Source organism: Rhinoraja longicauda, chromosome 24, assembly GCF_053455715.1.
Source record: "Rhinoraja longicauda isolate Sanriku21f chromosome 24, sRhiLon1.1, whole genome shotgun sequence".
Lineage (NCBI taxonomy): Eukaryota > Metazoa > Chordata > Chondrichthyes > Rajiformes > Arhynchobatidae > Rhinoraja > Rhinoraja longicauda.
In genome coordinates this window covers 22,425,435-22,447,640 of record NC_135976.1, presented here as the reverse complement: position 1 = coordinate 22,447,640, position 22,206 = coordinate 22,425,435, and the positions used below count along the sequence as shown (strand labels likewise).

General features: G+C 45.3%; 1 pseudogene; it reads right to left on the bottom strand.

The window, feature by feature from the left end:
• Window positions 1-9,608: 9,608 nt before the first annotated feature.
• On the bottom strand, window positions 9,609-17,840 carry LOC144605221 (ubiquitin carboxyl-terminal hydrolase 47-like; annotated as a pseudogene).
• Between the last annotated feature and the right edge of the window lie 4,366 nt (window positions 17,841-22,206).

Sequence of the window (22,206 nt, the reverse complement as noted above, 5' to 3'; positions counted from 1 at the left end):
TGCCCGAAAACTTGCCAAGCTTCCAGAGGGCATCAATGATCGCCTGATGACACGTCAACTCCCACTTAGAAACAAGAAGAGTGCAACGCTGATCAGCGCATATGCCCCCAAAATTACCTTCACGGATGATATCAAAGAAAAGTTCTATGACGAACTTGACGCCCTCATTGCAGCAGTCCCACTGTCAGAGAAGCGTATTGTCCTCGGGGATTTCAACGCCAGAGTGGGGCAGAACACCAGACTTGGGAAGGGAACATTGGAAAACACGGCACCGGAAAGTGCAACAGCAACGGTGTTCTACTCCTGAAGATGTGTGCCTCACACGACCTAGTCATCAACACAATCTTCCGCCTCTCCACCCGTAAAAAAGACATATTGGATGCACCCTCGCTCCAGACAATGGCATCTGATTGATGATGTTATCACCAGGAAGAGGGACAGAGTGAAACAGGCCATGTGTGTTGCCGACCGCTGGACTGATCATCGCCTCATCGTGGTCAAACTCAAGCTTCGCATCGAGCCCATGAGAAGACACAAGGTCAGAAGACTGCAAAGAGGCTCGTCATCTCCAAGGTGAAGAGCAGCAAAGTTGCAGAAGATATCTCCAGATACCTTGATGGCAATCTCGTGGACACACCCTATGATGGCCAGGACAGCACTGACGAACAGTGGGTGGCCTTTAGAGATGCAGTCTACTCCATCGCCCTCGAACACCTCGGGCCAGCATCCTGCAAAAAACAGGACCGGTTCGACGAGAACGATGAAGAGATACAGGCACTGCTATCAGAGATACGCCAACGACCTCTAGTTACAAGCGAAGAAAGATGCATTTGCCAGCGCAAGACAAAAAGTACAGAAGAAATTCCCGGAGATGCAGGACGCATGGTATAACAAGAAGGCCAATGAAATCCAGGGCTACGCAGACAGTCACGACACCAAGCGTTTCTACTACGCATTGAAGGCTGTGTATGGACCCAGTCCTCTGGCTCCTCTCCCCTCCTCAGTGCAGACGGGACCCATTTGCTGACAAAGAAGAAGCAGATTCTGGAGAGACGGGCTGATCATTTCAACCAGGTCATCAATCGCCCTGCTAATATCAACGACGAGGCCATCATTCGCTTGGAGATGGAGATCAGCAAGGACCTTAACAACCTTCCGACAGAAGAAGAAGTCACAAAGGCCATCAAGCAACTTTCCTGGGACAAAGCACCAGGATCAGATGCAATTCCCGCTGAAATGTACAAAGCAGGAAGCCCTGTCATGATGCAGAAGCTGACTGAACTCTTCCAGTTCATGTGCAATGAAGGGAAGGTCCCACAACTGCTGAAATAGTCCACATCTACAAGAGGAAAGGCAACCGCCATTCTTGCGACAATCATCGAGGTATCTCCCCCCTGTCCATAGCTGGGAAGATCTTGGCTCGCATCCTGCTCAACTGTCTCGTTTAAAACCATGAGCAGGGCCTCCTTCCAGAAAGCCAGTGCGGTTTTCGTGCTGGATGTGGAACTGTCGAAATGATATTTGCTGCACGCCAACTCCACGAAAACTGCCAAGAGCAGCACAGCGACCTGTTCGTGACCTTCGTCGATCTGACAAAGGCATTCGACACTGTCAGCAGTGATGGCTTGTGGAAGATAATGCAGACGTTTGGCTGTCCCAGCAAGTTCATCACGAATGTCCGGCAGTTCCATGATGGCATGATTTCGAAAATGCTAGATAATGGAGACGAGTCGGAAGCCTTTCCAGTGACAAACGGCGTGAGGCAAGGTTGTGTTCTTGCCCCTACACTCTTCAGCATGGTCGTCTCTGCCATGTTGACTGATGCGTTCCGTGACTGCCAGGATAGAATACACATCAGGTGCAGGACTGACAGCAGGCTGTTCAACCTCAGGCGCCTGTATGATGTTACATAGGTGAAGGAGACAATCAGCAGTGTTTTTTTGTTTGCTGCTGACTGAGCCCTTAACGCCAGCACAGAGAAGAAGATGCAGCATGAAATGCACTGCTTCTCACAGACCTGTGACAACTTTGGTCTCTCCATTAGCACCAAAAAGTCTGAAGTTATGTACCAGCCCGCGCCTGGAAACCCCTACCAGGAACCACACAACACGGTGTGGGCAGAATCTACATGCAGTCAACAGCTTTACCTATCTGGGTAGTACACTCTCGCGAGTGGTGAATATTGAGGCTGAGGACAACAACCGGATTACCGAGACCAGCGCTGCCTTTGGGCGACTCCGTGAAAACGTTTGGGATCGGAGAGGACTCAGCCTTACCAACAAGCTGAAGGTCTACCGTGGAATGGTACTCACGACTCTTCTCTACGCCAGTGAGATATGGACTGTCTACAACATACATGCCAAACAGCTCAACCACCTTCACTTGAGCTGCCTACGCAGACTCCTTCACAACAGGTGGCAGGACAAAACTCCCGAAACAGAGGTCTTGGAACGGGCCAGAATCCCCAGCGTCCACACCCTCCTACGGAAATCCCAAGCCACATGGCAGGCCATGTCGTCAGAATGCCCGAGAAGTGACTGCCCAAAAAGCTTCTGTATGGAGAACTGTGTCAGGGCATGTGCTCAGTAGGACGACAGAAGAAACGGTTTAAGGACTGCCTCAAAGTGTCGCTCAAAGACTTCGACATCAACCTCAGCACTTGGGAGTCTCTTGCTCTGGACCATACAACCTGGCGTAGCAAGCTCACCACAGGAGCCCGTGCAGCAGAGAACAAACGCACTGCAGAGACCCAGAGGAAACGCACTGCGCGCAAGGCCCGGGCTACCTCCACTTTCACTGCAGCACCCATTCACTTGTGTCCTACATGTGGGCGTGCCTTTCGGCCCCGGATTGGCTTCACCAGTCACTTCCGGACCCACAGTCACCAATCCTCCAACTGAAAATGAAGTCGTGAACATCTTCGTACCCGAAGGGCGAACAACAACAACAACAACATCAACAATAGAAAGGTAATCATGTAAACATCACAGCTCACTCAGAGGATACAACTGAAACCTTGATTTAATCTACACGGAACTAACTTACATAACAATATTGCGTAATATTTTGAATTCAATATACGGTCAGGTCATTCAAAAGCAAAACTAAGCTATTAATTACAATAACGATTTCTGTTCGCGGGATATGATTGACATAATGCTGCAATACTCTGGTCTGACAAATCTGTTTCGTTTATTGTAGCAGAGCAAAATACTCTAGCTATGAATGACTAGCCTAATCCCATTATCAATATTTTCGTTACATTTTCGTTACATTTAGAGGCTATTTTCCACATACGGAAGAAATTATTCCAAGCAGTTTATCCAGTTAAAAATAAACATGGCTATTTTCGATATTAATTTTCAGAAGTCGAAGAACTCCTTGAAAACACGTGTAAGTGTTACGGATATTCTCATGCTTGAATAACTCATAAACAATGCTGTAATTACAACATAAATGTTTCAGTCATATTCATTCACGGTAGACGATGATTATATTAATCGAACCGGTCCGGTAGAGAAACTAGTTGCTTAATAAACACTCCCTTCCCACCGAAACCACCCCCTCCCCTGGGAGAGATTCATTTGCGCCTACCGAAACCTTACCTACTGTATCCGTTGGTCAAGTTGTGGACACATACATCGGCGAGACCAAACGTAGACTGGGCGAACTTTTCGCGAAACACCTTCACTCAGCCCGCCTGAACTAGGTTGATTTCCCGGTTGCTAGACACGTCAATTCTCCTTCCTATTCCTAAACAGGTCTTTCTGTCCTTGGTCTCCTCCATTGTCAGAGTGGGTCTAAACGTAAATTGGACAGACAGCATCTCATATTTCGCTTGGGGAGCCTGCAGCCCAGTGGTATGAATATGGATTTATCACACTTCAGGTAGCCCCGGCATTCCCTCGCTTTCTATCCCTCTCCCACCGAAGTCGCATTAGCTTATCATTGTCACCCGACAAACAGCTTACAATTGCCTGTTTCCTTTATCATCGTTACGTTTATCATATGTTTCATTCATTGTTCTTTATCTCTCCACATCACCGTCTCTCTCTCTCTCGTTTCCTTTATCCCGAACCAGTTAGAAGAACGGTCTCGACCCGAAACGTTGCCCATTTTTTCTCTCCAGAGATGCTGCCTGTCCCGCTGAGTTACTCCAGCGTTTCGTGTCTATCTTTTACTTCATGAACATGTGATTCTGAGAACACCCAAGGAAAATTTCCATTGTGGCTATTTTAACCACATAAACATTCTTAAATAATATGTTCACAAACGTTAAACGAGGGAAATAAAAGTATTTCAAATGGCAATGCCATATGCAATCGATTTAATCTATTTAAAAACACCAAGACACCAAGAGTAATTGATTCATTTCACACGGCCATAGTTCCGTCGGCCAACCTCTTCATGTCGACCAATCCAATAATCCGATTTGTCTTCGCTTGACACGGATCATTCTCAACTGTGCCTTGCAATGCAACTGGCCAAATTTCATTTTAATGTGTTTTTTAAAAGTAAATGCATCAAAGTCTGTATTTGGCAGGTTTGTACCATGCTAAAGTTTTACTTTACAAAGAAGGAGAGCAATGGGACAGATTGCAATATACTGACACGGATCAATTATTGACATAAATGGGTGGTTTTCTTATTGATAACGGCATTAAATTCCATATTCCATAGGTTTTGCTGCTGGGGCCCCACTAATAAAAATGTTGTTAAGATCTTGAATGCTGCGAAAGAGAGTTCATTATACGTGTACGCTTTTGAAACCAATAGATGCAGTACAACATCACAACGTAGTTCAGCAGGTCCAAAAAGTCGGACGAAGAGACAAAGGTAGAACAACTCAGTCAGCAGGAAGTTCAAATTCCTTCATTGTGAAAGCGAGTGTTAAAGCCCGTCCACGTTCTGAAATTATATATACCGTCAGACTCTGATAGTAGACACAAAATCGTTACGCTAGCGGGAGTGGGAGAGTCAATGCAAAGAGGGTCACATACTTGCCAGTTCCTCGCTGTCCCACTCCATCATTTTGTACACTGGCAGTACATTTATACATGAGTACTCACGGGTCCAGCTAATCGCATAATCAGCACATTTCTGCACCCGTTCTTATTGTCGAGAACCGACTTGATGATCACTGCAGACCTTTGTACTACTTGGTAGTGGGTCTTTCTCCTTTAGTCACAACAACGTCTGTAATTATGTAAAGCAACCTTTTATACTTTCTAAGTAAGTAAAGCACGTTCACCAAGCGTAACATGTCATCTGTGCACATTAACCCTTAAAACCCCATTCTCCTCTACATTCCCTCCTTTTAACATAACATGATAACCTCATTCAGAGTTCCCTTGTGGTAAAAAAGTGACCGGAAACAACGTATGACAATTATTACAGCACTGGGCAGCACAAACCATAATCTAATATTGATCCCCAAAGCCCACCGAACCAAATAAAAGGCCACCAGCTACTTCCATCATTCTACCCATGCATCTGACTCCCAATTCTTCTGATCCTATTAGCCTCTTGTGATATATGGGCCGCCAAATTTGTTATGTTGGAGGCTTCATCAGGGATGCAGGTGCAGCCTTCTCCCCCTTTTATGGCACAGGTTCCCCCTTTTTCTGCCAAGGTAAAGCCAAATGGGACGGGTTGCATCTTAACAGCAGGGGGACAAACATTCTGGCAGGCAGGTTTGCTAGTGTGACACCTGTGGCTTTAAACTAAGTAGTGGGGGGGGAGGGGTTAACAAATTGTGAATATGAAGATGAGGTAAAAGGGAATACAGGAGATATTGCAAAAGACTCTCGGAAGAATGGGAACAGAAGTTCTAGAGCGGAAAAGAAATTAAGGGCAGGGCCAATTGTGAACGATGTGAGAGGGGAGGTAAATACAGAAGTTAAAGTGTTGTACTTAAATGCGCGTAGTATAAAAAATAAAGTGGATGAGCTTGAGGCTCAGTTAGTCATGGGCAAGTATGATGTTGTAGGGATCACTGAGACATGGCTACAAGAGGACCAGGGCTGGGAACTGAATATTCAGGGGTACACAACGTATAGAAAAGACAGACAGGTGGGCAGAGGGGGTGGGGTTGCTCTGATGGTAAGGAATGATATTCATTCCCTTGCAAGGGGTGACATAGAATCAGGAGATGTTGAATCAGTATGGATAGAAATGAGAAATTGTAAGGGTAAAAAGACCCTAATGGGAGTTATCTATAGGCCCCCAAACAGTAGCCTCGACTTAGGGTGCAAGTTAAATCAGGAGATAAAATTGGCGTGTCAAAAATGTAATGCTACGGTGGTTATGGGAGATTTCAACATGCAGGTAGACTGGGAAAATCAGGTTGGAAATGGACCCCAGGAAAGAGAGTTTGTAGAGTGCCTTCGAGATGGATTCTTAGAACAGCTTGTACTGGAGCCTACCAGGGAGAAGGCAATTCTGGATTTAGTGTTGTGTAATGATCCTGATCTGATAAGGGGACTAGAGGTAAAAGAGCCATTAGGAGGCAGTGATCACAACATGATAAGTTTTACTCTGCAAATGGAAAGGCAGAAGGGAAAATCGGAAGTGTCGGTATTACAGTATAGCAAAGGGGATTACAGTGGCATGAGGCGGGAGCTGGCCAAAATTGATTGGAAGGAGGCCCTAGCAGGGAAGACGGTAGAACAGCAATGGCAGGTATTCCTGGGAATAATGCAGAGGTTGCAGGATCAATTTATTCCAAAGAGGTGGAAAGACTCTAAGGGGAGTAAGAGACACCTGTGGCTGACAAGGGAAGTCAGGGACAGCATAAAAATTAAGGAGAGGAAGTATAACATAGCAAAGAAGAGTGGGAAGACAGAGGATTGGGACTCTTTTAAAGAGCAACAAAAGTTAACTAAAAAGGCAATACGAGGAGAAAAGATGAGGTACGAGGGTAAACTAGCCAATAATATAAAGGAGGATAGCAAAAGTTTTTTTAGGTACGTGAAGAGGAAAAAAATAGTCAAGGCAAATGTGGGTCCCTTGAAGACAGAAGCAGGGGAATTTATTATGGGGAACAAAGAAATGGCAGACGAGTTAAACCGTTACTTTGGATCTGTCTTCACTGAGGAAGATACACACAATCTCCCAAATGTTCTAGGGGCTGGAGAATCTAGGGTGATGGAGGAACTGAAGGAAATCCACATTAGGCAGGAAATGGTTTTGGGTAGACTGATGGGACTGAAGGCTGATAAATCCCCAGGGCCTGATGGTCTGCATCCCAGAGTACTTAAGGAGGTGGCTCTAGAAATAGTGGAAGCATTGGAGATCATTTTTCAATGTTCTATAGATTCAGGATCAGTTCCTGTGGATTGGAGAATAGCAAATGTTATCCCACTGTTTAAGAAAGGAGGGAGAGAGAAAACGGGTAATTATAGACCAGTTAGTCTGACATCAGTGGTGGGGAAAATGCTGGAGTCAATTATAAAAGACGAAATTGCTGAGCATTTGGATAGCAGTAACGGGATCGTTCCGAGTCAGCATGGATTTACGAAGGGGAAATCATGCTTGACAAATCTACTGGAATTTTTTGAGGATGTAACTAGGAAAATTGACAAGGGAGAGTCAGTGGATGTGGTGTACCTCGACTTTCAGAAAGCCTTCGACAAGGTCCCACATAGGAGATTAGTGGGCAAAATTAGGGCACATGGTATTGGGGGTAGGGTACTGACATGGATAGAAAATTGGTTAACAGACAGAAAGCAAAGAGTGGGGATAAATGGGTCCCTTTCGGAATGGCAGGCAGTGACCAGTGGGGTACCGCAAGGTTCGGTGCTGGGACCCCAGCTATTTACGATATACATTAATGACTTAGACGAAGGGATTAAAAGTACCATTAGCAAATTTGCAGATGATACTAAGTTGGGGGGTGACCTGGACAGGTTGTGTGAGTGGGCGGATACATGGCAGATGCAGTTTAATGTAGATAAGTGTGAGGTTATTCACTTTGGAAGTAAGAATAGAAAGGCAGATTATTATCTGAATGGTGTCAAGTTAGGAGGAGGGGGAGTTCAACGAGATCTGGGTGTCCTAGTGCATCAGTCAATGAAAGGAAGCATGCAGGTTCAGCAGGCAGTGAAGAAAGCCAATGGAATGTTGGCCTTCGTAACAAGAGGAGTTGAGTATAGGAGCAAAGAGGTCCTTCTACAGTTGTACCGGGCCCTGGTGAGACCGCACCTGGAGTACTGTGTGCAGATTTGGTCTACAAATTTGAGGAAGGATATTCTTGCTATGGAGGGCGTGCAGCGTAGGTTCACTAGATTAATTCCCGGAATGGCGGGACTGTCGTATGTTGAAAGGCTGGAGCGATTGGGCTTGTATACACTGGAATTTAGAAGGATGAGGGGGGATCTTATTGAAACATATAAGATAATTAGGGGATTGGACACATTAGAGGCAGATAACATGTTCCCAATGTTGGGGGAGTCCAGAACAAGGGGCCACAGTTTGAGAATAAGGGGTAGGCCATTTAGAACGGAGATGAGGAAGAACTTTTTCAGTCAGAGGGTGGTGAAGGTGTGGAATTCTCTGCCTCAGAAGGCAGTGGAGGCCAGTTCGTTGGATGCTTTCAAGAGAGAGCTGGATAGAGCTCTTAAGGATAGCGGAGTGAGGGGGTATGGGGAGAAGGCAGGAACGGGGTACTGATTGATAGTGATCAGCCATGATCGCATTGAATGGCGGTGCTGGCTCGAAGGGCTGAATGGCCTACTCCTGCACCTATTGTCTATTGTCTATTGTCTAAATGCCATGCGATTCACCACAAAGGAGAGGGCATTCTGTGTAACCATAAAGGTATCCGCGGTTTCCATAGCCAGTTTCTCCATAGCCGATGCCTTGTTGATCAGTTCCCGTGAGGTGTGGAGCGTCCCATAGAAGGGGAAAGCAATCACCCAAATCCGTTCAGATTTGGATATGCCTCGTTTGAATAGTAAGGGAAAGGATAACCCAGTCAGTTGTGGCACCATACGCATGTGGGGAATCACGTAGGCCTGATAACATCACCGATGACATGGTTTGGGCCTTCCCCTCGATCCCATGTCTCCAGGTGGCATGCCTGGTAATCAAGGGTAAGCGCACGAATCACACACCAAATAAGTTCCATTAAGGGGTCTAGGGGGGTCTGCCTCCATCATGGTGTCACAGGAGCTATTTCTCAGAGTACCCCGCTTCCCTTCGCTATCCTTCGAACGACGGCTGTACGTGATGCTGTGAGCGTCTGGACCGTTGCTCAGGGATGTAGGGGCCTTGTCTGCATTGAACAAAGTGTCGCTGCTCTGGCGGAAACTGAATATATTGCTATTCACGGAGCGGGTGCTCCTGTCGTTGTTTACGTCGGAGGCGGGCTTCTTCACCGACTGCAGCGGGGCCTTGGCATCGGTGGAGGGAATCCGGTTTTCCAATTACCTGTTGTCCACAGAGGCCGACAATTCGGTCTTTTGCGACGAGGACTCGATGGTCTCAAAATCACTTCCTTCCACGCTTTTCATTTTATCACCATTCCGTCCCAAAGTGCAGGACGACAATTGCTGGTGCTTCAACAGTGAACGGTTCTTCAGTCTTTCTGTGCTCTCCTCTAAAATGGTTTACACGGATTTCCTGTAGGCCGATGACGCTCCTGCAGACTGACAGCTGCCTTTTTGTTTGACTGAGCCTCCAGCAGCTTTTGGATGCAGGCACCTTAGCCCTTGGGACCCTGGTAATTGTTCTGGCAACGACACGTAAAGCCTAATGGTGTTGGCATGCTAGTCCAGTAGATGCCAGAGCCGTGATTCGTTGAACGTTGATTATCCCACGTATCCAAGCATTCAACAAATATCTTGTTACTCCTGAAGAATCCTTCAGCCTCCAGTGTTTGGCTGGGCACATGGAGCAGCCGCAGATCGGTGTAAAAGCGCTCCAGTATGATGCACAATACAATAAAATACAATACAATATAATATATCTTTATTGTCATTGTACAGGGGTACAACGGGATTGGGAATGCGATGCAATAATTTAATTAGCTAGTCAGTATTAATTTAAACAACCCAATGAAACAAATTGTAACAGTTTTAAAACAGAATTAAAGTGCAAGTAGATCTGTGCCGGATCACGGTGCGATGTGACCATCCGGCTCAGCAGGACCGGTTCATAGCAGCTATGGCCCTTGGGATGAAGCCGATCCTGAGTCTGGAGGTGCTGGCGTAGAAGGCCTTGTATCGTCTGCCCGATGGAAGGATTTCGAACAGACTGTTGCAGGGGTGTGAAGAGTCTTTGGGGATGCTGGTGGCTTTTCTGAGGCATCGTGTGTTGTAGATCCAAGGCTGGTAGCTCTGTTCCGATGGTCCTCTGAGCTCTATGGACTACCCGCTGAAGAGCTTTCCTCTCTGCCTCCGTGCAGCTGAGGTACCACACAGAGATGCCATGTGTTAGGATGCTCTCTATGGTGCAGCGGTAGAATGTCGTCAGCAACTGCTGGGGTAGAGCAGACTTCTTCAGTGTTCTTAGGTAGAACAGTCGTTGCTGTGCCGTTTTGACCAGCGCAGCAGTGTTATTGGACCATGTTAGGTCCTCCGAAATGTGAGTGCCCAGAAACCTGAAGCTGGACACTCTCTCCACTCTGTCCCAGTTGATAAAGATCCGTGCGTATTCCCCGTTATGTGACCTACGGAAGTTGATGATCAGCTCCTTGGTCTTGGTGGTATTTAGGGACAGTTTGTTATCGGAGCACCAATCCGCCAGGTTCTGCACCTCCGCTCTGTATTTTGTTTCATCACCTTTGGTGATCAGCCTGATCACCATTGTGTCGTGAGCAAACGTGACAATGCTGTTGGTGTCGAATGCAGGAACACAGTCTTGTGTGAAGATGGAGATGGGCATGGGGCTCAGAACACAGCCCTGTGGTGTGCCGGTACTCAGGACGATAGTGGAGGAGAGGTGCGGGCCCATTCTCACTGCCTGTGGTCGCTCCAGAAGGAAGTCTAGGATGCAGTCGCATAATGACGAGCTGAGGCCTAGCTGGTGGAGTTTGGTGATGAGCTTGGTTGTGATGACCGTGTTGAAGGCAGAGCTATATTCAATGAATAGCATCCTCACGTACGTGCACATGTAAGTAATGGACGTGTGTTCAGCAGAGATTCCAGTTGCCTGGGAAATTATCTGTTTGAACTCAGCCACAGTTGGTCGAAGTAGGCCCGAAGATTGACGGGTGGAGCCAGGGTTTCTGTCTCCGTGGTCAACCACGTGCACCTTCACCATTACTTCCCCCGACTTGTACGGTTGAAAATTCTGCTCCGGTCGACTCGGCTCCAGCAACAGGTCAAACAGTTATGATGACTTGACTCTACCCAGCAGCATCCCCACAGGCGTCTCCTCCTCCCTCGTACGAATGCTCCAGGTAATCGTGAAATTCGGTGTACTTGAACAGCCGGCAGCAAACGAGCGGAAGCACACCTTCTAGTTCGATCAGCTTGTACTCTATCCCCACAGCTTCCCGTAATAATCCTGGATTACCTCCTGGAGTAATCCTGCTCACATGTTGATCATTGAAACTATACAACTGTCCATCACCGAACGATTTTATACAGGCGGAGTAATGTCCACCCGCAGCGCTACCTAAATGAACGATTGCGGAAAAGAGTTCGAAAATCCAACCATTCTTTTCGGTTCCTGCCTTTGATGTCTTATCACCGGTACCGTTGTTGTCCAGACAGATCCGTTCATCCACAACATATTCGTACGTTCTTCAGGGGTGTCAGTCGTGGCCCATTGTGTTTCAGGAAGCAGGGGTTGAAAGTGCGTTAGCGAATGGATGTAATTCAGGAGGACAGGCACGATGGCGTCAGGTACACAAACTTGACCAAGCGGGGGGTGCCAAAGATCGGTGAGGGAATCTATGGCACATCCCTCTAGTTTCCATAAATCATGTTGCGCAGCAGTGGCGCCCCTCTGCATAGCCGTAACCTCTCCCATATCTGACAAGGCTGTTCTATTCCCTAGGATCTGTGGGCCTACGGGGACCCTCAGGTGTGGCTGTATTTGATGTGGTGTCGGCAAAGGCATTGCCCTGGGAGACTGTATCGGAGGTGTAATTTAATTAATGTGGGGGGGACGAGCGAGGGCCTGCAGCGTTGAGGATGCTAGCCTTGCCTCCTGCTGCTTGACTGCCCTGGGCTTCGGATATTGGGGCATAATGGTTTGGACGAACGTCCATTATAGGTTGCGTTCCTCCTCTTCTTCGTCTATGAACAGGGTTGCTATGCCAGATAAGGGGAACCTGGGGTTTTCTCGTTTCGTCGCCTGTTTTTTTGTTACCAATTGTCGATTAATTTTGCGACTCAATCAGGCCTTTTTCTGTTGTTACCATGCCAATTATATTCTGCTTGTAACCTTTTCTTACTTTACACAGACCCCACTCTCCGCTGTTTCTTCCCAGAGAATGGTTTAAATTAATCTGAATGTCCAATTATTATAATCTTACTTTACACAGACCCCACTCTCCGCGGCTTCTCTACAGAGACTGGATTCCAGTAGCCTCAAGGTGCAATTATTGTTAACTTACTTTACCCAGACCCCGCTCTCCGCGGCTTCTTTATAGAGACTGGTTTCAAAAAGTCTAAAAGTCCAATTATTATTTTACCTCGGTCTTACTCTGGGTCTTGTGGTTCTCGTCAGGGAACCAGATCAACATCAGACGACGGACCACATTGTTCCCTGGCGCCCGTTCAGGAGTTCTGACTCAATTAATCCGATAGTGCACATTTTACTCCCATCAAGGTCTCCGCCTCCCGGTGGCCACTTACTCAGTCGTCGGAGATGGTCCCAGCGAGATCCTGCCGACTATGCCAATGTTAAAGACCATCCATGCTCTGAAATAACAAACACCGTCAGACACTCATAGTAAAGACACAACTTTATTAGTCTAGCGTGAGTGGGATAGTCACTGCAAGTATGGGCACACACTTGCCAGCTCGACACGGTTCCGCTCAATTATTTTGTGCACCGGAAGTGTATTTATACGTGAGTAGTCACGGGTCCAGCTAATCACACAATCAGCACATTTCTTCACCAGTCCCTATTAGCCAGAACAGACTTCTTGTTCGCTGCAGACTTGTTGTTCTACTTGGGTATTGGGCCGTAACCTCTCCCATATCTCCATATCCCCTTTAGTCACAACAACGTCTGCAGTTATGCAAAACAACCTATTATACTTTAGCTAGCAATTCTAAGTAAAGAAGGCGCACCACGCGCAACATGCAATTTGTACACATTATCTCTTCAACCCCCATCCTCCTCTACAGTAGACAAAAAAAATAATGACATACAGGCAAAAGAGTGGACAATTATGGTGTCCCAATGCCTGAAATCTAAAAAAAGGGGTTACCGAGATTAAATAACAAATTCGGCAGGCGAATGGGATTTGGGCTACTATTGACAAGATGGTGTGAAATACAAAATCTCCATTTCTTTGTAAGTTTTAAATGCTCTGCTGTTACATTTCCTTGAGAACTTAATTCCGTTTCGGCCCCCGTATTTACCTATAAGAACAAACATATCTCGAGAGCGTGTGGAGGATGTTGATTCTTGGGATTCGGGAAATTTGCGGTGAAAGGCTCAAAAGCCAGGTGCAATGCCGGTGCAGAATAGAAGAATGGAATGTACGGTATTTATACATACGCGATTATAACGTTAGTTATAAGGGTGGATGTGTTCGTTGCGGGCAATATCTTGTCCAGGGTAAATGGTTTCATAATATAAGGACACGGACTTAATATGGAAATATAACGGCGTTTCATCGAGCAATTTATCACGAGTCTTTGCATTTCACTACCCAAGGAGCCTTGCGAATAGGATATTTGAATATTTTGAAAGCGATGTTTACAGTAGTTGGAACACGAGAGAATAAAATGACTTGGACCGAGCGCGAGGTAGCAAACACGTGTAATACATTAGATCGGTTATTCTTTCATTGGTTGGCACAGCACATTTTGCGTCACATCCAACCGAAAATAATCACGTTGTATTTTTGAAACATTGTAATCCTTTCAGCTAAACTACAAATCCCTGGTAGCATGTCAGCCAGCAGCTCTGGAGCTTAGGCGATGTTTCGGATCGCTACCATTCTGCAGACCGATAATGATGGGGCGGGGCAGAAAGCTGAAACGGAGTACGGATCTGACAATGCAGGTGAGCGATAGGCGGATGCAGGTGGCAGATCGTTGTATACAATCCAGAGATCAAAATACAAAAGGTGTGAGATGAGGATAGAAGAGGTGGTAAATGTAATGCCAGAGGATGGAATACCGTTGGAACGTGAGGTAGAGGGTCGGGGTGGCGAATAGAAATGGTTTCAACTCCAGGATGTGCACAGTTCTTTTTGGATTAGTTATCCAAAATTGGAGAATTCGATATTCATATCGTGAGTTCGTAAATTAACCAAAAATGTTTTATGAGGCAGCGTTCGTCTAGTTTGCCGGTTGTCTCATTTTGGCAATGGAAGAAACAAAACAGAAATGTCTGTGTGTGTGCCAAGGAAGTGGAGATAAATAGTTCGTAATCCGGATATCCAGCAAACCTTTAAGGACTGACCGCAAGGCTAAACGGTCGATGAGTCTAATTCTGCTGTGCCCGATGTAAGGGAAGCCACATTTGAACAGCGAATGCAGTAGATGGTGATCGAAGAGGTGCTCATGCACTTCTTTCTGACTTGCAAAGATGGTTTGGTTTCCTGAATGATTGAAGCGGAGGAGGTACATGAACAGATGTTAGATTTCCTGCGGTTGTAAGTTAGGCCCCTGCGGAGGGGGAGGTTTGGGTGGGAAATGTAGTCACAGAGAGAGCTAACTGTTTGGAAGGTGTGAAGGGGTGAGAATGGGTGACGATGGCGGAAACGGTTAAGTACAATATGTAGCATGCGGATGCTGTTGCTTTGATGGGGAAGGACCACATAATCTTGTGTGGGGGAGATGGAGTCAGAACAGAGGAGTCGCGGGTGGGGGTTCTACCTGTTACAACAGGGAGAAAAACACTGTTACCACTAATAGAGGACATTTCGGATGTCCAGGAATAGAAAGCATGGTGTGGGGATCAAATACAGCGGAGAAAGAGAACTTAAAAGCAGGTATATCTTCTGTGCAAGAGGCAGGGTGTGAATAATTCAATGTTCATAACTATGAATTGTAAGTTGCCCCCGCGTGATATGAGTTTGGCCTCCTCCAGACTGCGCGTGGCCTCACTCCGGCAATACAGGTAGCCCGGGACCCAAAATTATGTTTGGAAAATGAAAGGAGATATAAAATGGTTAAGAATTTATACCATTTGAGTTATACGCTCCCCAAGCAACTTTGTCAAGTACATCTCCTCTTCCTCGTTATTAATCATTTTAAATTATCTTCTCATTAGCAGACTGACCTTTGTGTCCTGGGCCTCCTCCATTGCCAGACTGCGGCCGCACGCAAGCTGAACGGGCAACTCTTTACTTTCCGCTTGGAAATATAACATCCTAATGGCATGAAAATTACATTCTCCGATTTTAGGGAATTGTTGGAGAAAAAATGTGTTTGACCTGTGCCCTGAATTTGCTTTCATGAGCCGCAATTAAGCTCCTAGTAACGGCTTCGGTAGGTACACAAAGATCATCTTGGAGAGGAGTGGAAAAATGCTGAATCGCGTAGATTTATTCAAGGCTGATCAGCACACGTTCGGAAACATTCTGAGAGAACCCACAACATTTTGTACATTCTCACGACACAATGCTTACATGCGAATTTTACATTTGTTCAATTAATTCTTCATTGCACAATTATCCGTTTAGCCTTTGATTTTTTTTCCGCCCGTGTTATCTTTATCCCTTTTCTTGATATTCAGAAAACAGTTATCATTTTTGTCTCACAAATGAGTACAATAAAAGTCACCTTTTTTTGTTAATCAGTTTTACAGCCTCGTTTGCAAATCACAATCTATAATTAAAATACAGCTGGCCATATTTAGGAATATAAACACATGCTAAATACATTGATTGCCACCTCTTGCGTCCTTAATATCCATTCAATATCTTCGCTCTGTTGTTTTTTTCCCCAACATGCTTTCCCTGTATGTATTTTTAAAATAATTTCCACAATTTCCTACATCAACGACCGACTCATAGTTCTTGGCCAAGTACAGGTATGCCATATTAGGGGACACCATCAAGTAAACCATCTGGAAATTAATGCTACTTTATATCTTTCTTTCTACCTATTTGTCTAACATCTTGGTAATCGACTTATTATATTGCTTTCTGCTATACAAAATACCCCCAATTACAATCGATAACTGTGCAAATACTAATACGTGTAACATAACCCAAAAACATGAGTGTACATTAGCTTTCCGTCTATATTTTCAGGCCTTTCCCGTACTCTATAACAGCAGACTGCCGTATATGTTTTAATCTGCCTGTGATCAGTGCAGACTGGAGAACCGGCGCGATCACATCGTCCTTTGGCCTGAAGTTGCGGTCGGCAAAATGTAGTGCGGCCTGATTTCTGCTGAGGTAGATGGCAATCTGTGCAATAGCAATCTCCTGAAGCATTTAATCACTTCGGACGTTAGTGCCACCAGTCGGTAGTCATTGAAGCTTGGCACCGTATTCCTTTTGGGCAGCAATATTATCGACTAGCTTTTACAAAAAGTGGGGAAGCCAAGTCTTATTTGACGAGATTTTGAAGATTTCCGATATTGAAGATGTCCGCTAATACTCCAGCCAGTTGGTCCGCACAGGTGTCAAGAATGCAACCACGAATACCAGTCGGTCCAGACGATTTACAATTGTTCACCCTCCTGAAGGATATTCGTACCTTGGCCTGGGTGACTGACATGGTGATAGCAAGCAGGGCTATGAGGGTTCGTGAAAGACCGCCTGTACGCTTGCTGTCAAAACATGTGTAGCAGGAATTGATTTAATCTACAACTAATGAATCCCTGACGCTTGAGTTGTACCTTTGTGGTATTGTCTTGTGGGCAGCGATCAGATAAAGCACTGCTACAGCTGCGGTACGTCCATCACATACTCCAGTTCGTAACTATAGTCCCATTTCACCATTGGATGGCCTTATCAAGGTCATAGCTGGACTTCGTAGATCGAGCTGCATCGCCTGATTTGAATCCACGAGGTTTGGTCCTCAGATGAAATTTTTGGTCCATGCAAGTCTCCTTTTTGAGAAAAAAATCGGGTGGTTTTCGTGGGAACACATTCCTCCACACTTTTCCTCATGAAGTCTGTAACAACTGCGACATATTTATTCCTGTTGGCACATTGTGCTCGCACATTGCCCACTACTTTCCATAATCAGTACTGTGCAGGCTTCACCACTGTGTGGCCGGGGGGGGGGGGGGGGGTAGCAGAGAGCTCTTCTGTCGCTACCGATATGCAAGAATAAGGAGTATAGCCAAGTGTTTGATTTGTAATGGAGAGAACGAGGGATGGAGCGGTAAGTATCTGATGGTGCTGTAGCAGTGTTCGAGGGTGTGTTATCCTTGGTCCTGTGGTTCACGTGCTTGTAGTCGTTAGAGATTGGTTTAGTCTTTGATGAAGACCCCGGGTATAATGGCGGGGGCATCGCCATGCCATCTGGTGTTTGTTGACCACGGCGTGCAGCTCCGTCTACCTGAGGTGACATACAGACAGAAATTATGAAAATGGAGCTGAATTCCCTCGGGAGGTAGAAGTGGCCTGCCTTCAGCGCTACGTGCTGCATTGTGCAGAGCAGGAGGTGAAGTGGGCTGCCTCCTCTGAGCATCCCGAAGAGTTTGCCACGAGGCAGCCATAACCGTCTCTCACTTTCCCCGATTTTCATGACACGGCAGATAACCCCATGCGATGAAAGGAATCACCTTCGGGCTGGAGGAGATGGCGATAAGGCATGTCGCTTTGAAACAGGACACGAAGCATTCTCCAATCCTTCATTGATAAATAAACCTTTTACTTAAATGATCGATTTTATTTTCTATTTACTAGGAATACTATCGAGTCCAGATGTCCCAAACCGCTACATCACCTACCCAAGTTCTGAAGAGATGGTGCCTGTGCCGTTGTGTTACTGCAGCAGTTTTTTGAAAACAAGCAATTGCGGTTCCTTTTGTCTGAACTTTTCACGTGGTTTGTATCAATGAAGGTCCACGCAATTTCCAAAGTCTTCGCTTATTTCTTGTTTTCTAACTTCAAGATATCTCAATTACATTTCGGGTAGTTCAATAATATATATCTTCTCTTTTTTCTGATTGTCCTATTCTTTCAGCAAGGAAATTGCTAAAAAAGGAAGAAGGTAATATTGTCATCCACACTTTGATAGTAATGTCGTGATAACAAAATGACAGTGGTTAACGATTACACTGTTTGGCAATCAATGCCAGTGCAAGCATTTATTTTGTTAACAAACGTCTTTCATAGATAAAGCCCGTTTGAAGAAGATGAAATTGGTTATAAAATGTAGTCAAGGCAAATCTCAGAAATGGTCAAAGTGGAATTAGTGCAAGGCACCAACGCGTGTCTTCGGGTAAAATGAAAGCAAATGGTTGGATATTTTGGATACAAAATACTTTGTCATTCGTTTAAATTTTGGAGATCGAAACGTGATTATATTAGACTTTAATTAAAAGCGAACCTGTGTCGAATGGCCTCATCCAGCCGGGCCATTCAGAATTTAAAATACTTTGCGTTTGGTTCACAACTCCCATGCTTTCATGGCCCTTTTCTTTCAATGTGAGACTGTACATTATATTACGTTTAGAATGTTATAATAGATGGCAACCCCTCGTTGATCGTTGATTCACAGGACCCCCATCCTGCAACACCTCCAAAAATCAGGCAAATAGTTATTCACGAAAATCGGTTTTGTAGGTGAGGGCACGTACACCGGCGAGGATTTATTGTGGAAGTTAGCAAGGCAAATTGCATTGGTGATTTTTATAGGCATGTACAAAATGAAAGGTAAGCTCGCTAAGCACCGAAATGCGGCCGCGGATGAAATCTGAGGGCAGAGTTAAATTATTTAAAAATCCTTTGCATCTCTCTACAATTTACGAAGGAAACATTGAACAGATCATACTTACCAACTTCAGGGCGCAGCGGCATGAAAAATATTGGTGTCCAGAGATTCCTTAGCTCTGGGACAAGTTGAGTTGCCAACTTGTTGATTGAAATGCAGAATAAATCTGATTGTAATATAATTCTTTAGATGTGAGCAGTGCACACATTTCTCCCTATTCCATTGAAGTGGGGTGGATGAATCTTGCAACGTCACCAAATATTACTGCTGGGAAATGCTTTGCAAAGATGGATCCAACAGCATTATTCTGGAAATTATGGATAATGCAAGATGGCATAGATTTGGGATTGGAAAAGTATGCAAACAGATTGGTCTTTTGAATGGTAAAAGCATAAACGTTTGACCACATTATCTGTTATCGTGCGCTTTATTTATTTTTCTTTCCTGTCATGCAATGACATTACCTTAAATGTCGCCTGAATCTCAGACGCTAGTGGTAAAGAATAAAAAAAAATACCACAAAGATCAGGCAAGGTAATCAAGGCTTTATTCAAGAGCGTCAAACAAAACGGCTGTTGGGAACAATCAAAACAGATTGCACCCGGAACATAGATTCACGTGATCTATACGCCGTTTGTTTTCATTTGATCTGTAGGAAGGAATTGCAGATGTTGGTTTAAACAGACGATAGACACAAAAAGCTGGAGCAACTCAGCGGATGAAACATATTCTCTGGAGAAAAGGAACAAGTGACCATTCGGGTCGACGCTCCTCTTCACAATGAGAGTCAGAGGACAGGGAAATGCATCACATTTGTTCTACATCTCTCTGTATCGCCTTATTCATCTTTTGTTTCCGTTTGCCCTGATTCTCAGCCTAAAGGATGGTGTCGACCCGAAACGACATCTGGTCCTTTTCTGTTGACATCCAATCTGACCCCTTGAGTTACTCCAGCTTTGTGCGTCTATCTTCTTGTTTCCTTTGCTGTTTGTTCACTCGTACATATTTCACACAGGCACTTAAGCATTTCTTCTTTCTTCACAATCGAGTCATAGTCATAGAGTGATACAGTGTTGGAACAGGCCCTTCGGCCCAACTCGCACACACCGGTCAACAGTGTTCCAGCTACACTTGACCCACTTGCATACACTTGGTCTATATCCCTCCAAACCTGTCCTCTCCATCTACCTGTCCAACTGTTTCTTAATCAATGGGATAGTTTCAGCCTCAAGCACCTCCTCTGGCAGCTTGTTCCATACGCCCACCACCCTTTTTGTGAAAACGTTTCCCCACGGATTTCAATTCAATCTTTTCCCCTTCAACTTGAACCGATGTTTTCTGCTCCTGAATTCCCCTAGTCTGGACAAAATACTGTGTATCTACCCGATCTATTTCTCTCATTCAAGATTCAAGAGATTCAAGATAGCTTTATTTGTCATCCAAAAAAACTTTTTTTTTGGACGAAATTCAGTCACCCACAGTCCAACAATAAAAGCATTTTATCCTCAAGAAGATCACCCCTTATCCTCCTGCGCTCCATGGAATGGAGACACAGCCTACTCAACCTCTCCCAAAGCTCACATCCTCTAGTCCTGGCAGCTTCCTCGTAATATTTTTCTGTACCCTTTCAAGATTGACTATATATTTCCTATAAAATGGTGCCCAGACCTGAACACAATATTCTAAATGCGGCCTCACCAACGTCGTTTACAACTGGAATATGACCTCCCAACATCTATTCTCCGTACTCTGACTGATAAAGACCAAAATGTCAAAAGCCTTTTTGCCCACGTTATATACCTGCGACTCGGGCTTCAAGAAACCATGCATCTGTACTCCCAGGTCCCTATGCTCGACAACACTACACAAAGGCCTACCATTTACTTTGCAGAACATTCCCTTGTTCGATGTCCGAAAATACAATACCTCAAACTTCCCTGTATTCAATTCCATCAACCATTCCCCCGCCCACCTGGCCAATCGATCCTGATCCTGCTGCAACCGTTCATAACCATCTACACGATCTGCAAAAGCACTAACATTTGTGTCATCAGCAAACATGCTAATCTTGCCCTATATGTTCTCATCCAAATCAGTGATGTAGATGGCAAGCAGCAACTTCCAATTCCGAACACTGAGGCACACCACTAGTCACCGGCATCCTGTCTGAGAAGCAACATTTCCCCATTTACCTCTTCTGCATTCCATGGAGCCAATGTGCTACACATTCAGCTATCTCTTTTTGGATCCCAATCGAGCTAACTTTTCAGAGTAGCCTACCATTCGGAAACTTGTCGAATGCCTTACTGAAGTCCATGTACACAACATCTACAGCTCTGCCTTCATCAAGCTTTTTGGTCGCGCCTTCAAAAAATTCAGGTTTGGAAAACAAAACCACCCACGTACAAAACCATGCTGACTACGCCTAATCAACCCTTGCCCGTCCAAATGCCTGTATCACCTATCCCTCAGAATACTCTCCAGTAATTTACCAACAACAGATGTAAAGCTCACCGGCCTATAGTTTCCAGCATTTTCCATGCATCCTTTCTTGAAAAGAGGTAAACATTTGCCAACCTCCTGTCTTCCAGCACCTCTTCGGTATTTAACGACGATTCGTAAATTTCAACCAGGGTTTCCGTAGTTTCCCCTCTAGTTTCCCACAATGTCCTCGGATATATCAGTTCAGGCACTGGAGATTTGTCTACTTTCAAGCACGACAGTACCTTCAGTACTTCTTCGACAGTAACCCTGACTGGTCTCATGACACCTCCAGTGACTGTTCAAATTTCCTCTGTCCGACTGTCTTTATCCTCGGTAGAAAGAGAGGGGAAATACACATTTAGGACCTTACCATCTCATGTGGATCCACACAGAGGTAACCACTTTGATTCCTGAGAGGTCGCGCACTCTCTCTAGTTACCCTTTACCCTGTTACGTGTTTATAAAATCTTGTAGGATTGTCCTTAATTCTACCCGCCAAAGATATCTCCTTCTGACTTCGTTTTGTAGTTTACTCCTTAGCTCAAGAAACTACTCCAGGTATGCAGTTGACCCAGTCTGCTTATACATGCCCTATGCATCCTTCTTGATTTTGACTAACGTCTCAATATATCTCGTCGACCAAGCAGCCTTTGGTTTGCCTGCTTTGCCCTTCACTCTAACAGGGACGTAC